The following is a 3,400-nucleotide window of genomic DNA, read 5'->3' on the forward strand; positions in this document are numbered from 1 at the left end:
TTAAACTAAGCGTGTAAGCCTGTGCGTAAATGTTTTTCGGTATGAGGTAATGAATGCTTTACTCCGATGACTGATCTTATTGAATGGCGGAATTTGCATTTTCATAAATGTTATATCTGCCGCCAAGTGATTGCATTGATAGACAGGCACGTTACGGGTTACGCACCAAGAACAGTTTTATATACATTCGACATAAACCTTTTACATAATTTACGAACATACCTAATTGCTCTATTCTGTTTAATTAACGGCCACACTAGATTGATATTACGTCGAAAAGGCGGGTAGCGTGGCCGAGTGGTCTAAGGCGCTGGTTTTAGGCACCAGTCTAGAAATAGGCGTGGGTTCGAATCCCACCGCTGCCAGTACTTTTATTGTTTCAATGTCACCGTTCAATTCATTCTTTTTGACCTTAAAATAGGGAATTCACTCTTATTTTTTGATTGATTGATTTTAATTTGATCTAAATTAAAAAATTTGTATCCCCATCAGACCCTTTGACCACTGTTGGCGGGGATGACGAAGGTCGTTTGATTTTGCAATTGGAAATCGAAGTACAGATGAATTCGGATGATCGGTCAAATACAAAACTGTATTTTCTTGAATTGAAGTGAATGATTGGAAATCTCGGTTCGTTTGAACAATTTTCCAAACAGCCAGAAGCTGCAATAGAAAGTGAAATCGTTAGTTGGTCTAAAACAGGTTAGCAAAAGGTCAAATTGCATCCGTTTATGGAGAAACCCATCCTCATCGGAAGATGTCAACTACTTTCCTTCAGAAACCAGGACACTCGCATGGATAATTTTTCGTATGGAAATGTGCTTCATTCTCCAAGATTTTATCTAGTAAACGCGCGGAACAGGACGGCAGTTACATCAACATCTAGCCGAGAAGAAAACTACAAAAAAAGACTAATACACGCGATGGAAAACAACCAAAAATATAAGAATGGACAATATACGATATTCAACAATTATCTTACAAGTGTATTAAATCAGGCAGCCAATAATTAATCCCAATCAGTTCAGGCTGATTGGAAGATTGTTTACATGAACCGGAACTGAAACTTCTTTTTAGATAGAGAATCTGTAAATTCAACCGAAAAAACCGTCTGTTTCGTTCCCAGCAGGTGTGATGGGTTTGTTAGGAACACAATATCAAATCAAATCAATTGAATAAATAATTGCGGCAATTCCATATGTCCAAACCATTAAGCAGGTAGCGTGGCCGAGTGGTCTAAGGCGCTGGTTTTAGGCACCAGTCCAGAAATGGGCGTGGGTTCGAATCCCACCGCTGCCATAAGTTTTACTACTCCAAGTGACCTTTCAATGCATGTTTAGAGGGTAAAGAAATTAAGCACTTGATTCATTGATATTTTGTTCACAAATTCACCCTGAAATAGTAGCATTATCGCCACTCGAGCGAATTCCCTACAGAATGTTGGAATTGTATTTTGATGGCATTTACGTCGAGTTACTTTTTATAGCCTGCAGTTAAATTGAAACTCAACTACAGTTTGGACGCGTCGTAGATCAGACTTTATCGGGGCCTAAATCAACGGGTTCAGAATTTTAAGTGCCCCACAATTCACCGCATTTAGTCGGTAAATTTGAGAGTTGTCTCTCGACGTACATTTCACACTAGTCTTGAGTCGATGATTACGCAGTCCAAGGAGACCTGTATTTCAACTAATCATAGACAAGTGAAACGCATTTTCGTAGAAAATAAAAGCGAATGACTCTCTCGTCACTTAACTGAATGATGTCTGAGTTTCTGTGCAAACGCCATTAATGATGTAGTAAGCTACGGATAACTGTATGATTGTGATCACAGCCCCAATATTTCCCTGAAAGTAACGCCAACAACAGTTTACTTTTTTCAGATATATGCAAAACATATTCGTTCCATTCAACCTGTTTTGTTAATTTCTGTAAGAAATATTCCCAAGTTGTTGGGTGATACCCGTGAGGGTATTTAATATGCAAATGGAAATTGCCCTTGGGACACCTATTTCATTAGCTTAAAACGAGAGATTATAGAATTAAAAAAATTCATTCTTCTTCGCAAGCGAATACATCTTCGATATGAATATTTAAGGGTCTAACGAGAATGTGAAGGAAGATAGTCAACGAATGATGAGGCTGGTTGCGCGCGCGCTGATTCGACGCAACTCACGTCCGACTCGGTCTCATCAATCCATTAGTGCATCAACTCGAGTAGCGCAAACACGTGTTCATTCGGTTGTCGTCCGTTGCGTCTGTAGCCATCATCATTTCACGCGACACCTGATCGTCAATTACGATGATCTACATACTTATTGAGGACTTAGTTCTTCTATAGGTAAGTCGGTGATTGATATACCGGCACCTTTTACCAATTCGCACACAGTTCGAATATTTTCCATCTGTTCCGACGACTAACGCTCCGACATAGATCGACTTGCGTCTTGATAAACATTGACGGTTTGCTTTTCGTTGAAAGCATTGTGTTGGAAATTGATACTTAACAAAACTTTTCCTCCAGATAAAAACGAAGAAAGTGAAACAGTTCTACCGGTAATCGCCGACGTAAAGCGAAGCGAGCCTCGAGCAAACAACTGATGCGTTTCACTCCCGTAAGAAAACAACAGAAGGGCGAAAGAGCAATATGATCGCTTGCACGCGCGGATGCAAAGGAAAATATTTGACTAAGAAGAAGAAAGGTAAAAAATCGTTTATTATTTTTGTTCGAAAAGATTACGTTTATGACTAAACAAAAATTAGATCAACTGTTCATCTTCGGCTGATTAATTAGATCAACTTTTATTTAGTTGAAAAAAAGGCAAAAATAGTAAAATCTCAAACCTTATCATCATACTTAATGTAATAACTGGCGCATCGATCTATATTCAAAACTAATAGATATTTGTTTGTAAATTTGTTTACCAGGTGTTCAAATTTGATATCCAATTCGAACTTATCAACCGGTCTGAAATTTCAGCTATTCAGAATATAATTTGAATGTTCGTTTCGCTACTCGCTGCGATATGAAGCCCGCACTAATACCACGTTTTCAGTGAGTTTGCAACCGCGTTTTCTTTTCGATTTTCGAAAGGTTGTCATTAAAACGTATCGGTTGGTAGCATTTGAAAAGCGCAGTTCGTTCGTTCGTGAGTAATTCTATGCAATCTCACAAATATACTTGTAAAAATGAACACGTTTTCCGATTGTTGGCATTACCTCGTCGCTGGTAACCATGTGCTATCAATAAAGAAACGTTGTGGCAAGCATTTATGCGGATGCGGTAACGACATTTCCGTAATGAGAGTATCGAAAAAAGTGTACATGAGGTAGATAAGAAATGACCGCGCGTGCTCTATTCAAAAAGCCACATTAATCAGGCACGCGTATGGTTCTTGAAA

The 3,400-nt window shown here is 38.8% G+C and overlaps 2 non-coding genes across 2 annotated transcripts; both read left to right on the forward strand.

Moving 5' to 3' along the window:
* The first annotated feature begins 283 nt into the window (after positions 1-283).
* Positions 284-365, forward strand: Trnal-uag (transfer RNA leucine (anticodon UAG)). The gene has a single exon. It is a non-coding gene; the product is annotated as a tRNA-Leu (tRNA).
* An 852-nt stretch (positions 366-1,217) lies between these two features.
* On the forward strand, positions 1,218-1,299 carry Trnal-uag (transfer RNA leucine (anticodon UAG)). The gene has a single exon. It is a non-coding gene; the product is annotated as a tRNA-Leu (tRNA).
* Positions 1,300-3,400: the final 2,101 nt, after the last annotated feature.

This window comes from Tubulanus polymorphus, chromosome 4 (genome assembly GCF_964204645.1).
Source record: "Tubulanus polymorphus chromosome 4, tnTubPoly1.2, whole genome shotgun sequence".
Classification (NCBI taxonomy): Eukaryota; Metazoa; Nemertea; class Palaeonemertea; order Tubulaniformes; family Tubulanidae; genus Tubulanus; species Tubulanus polymorphus.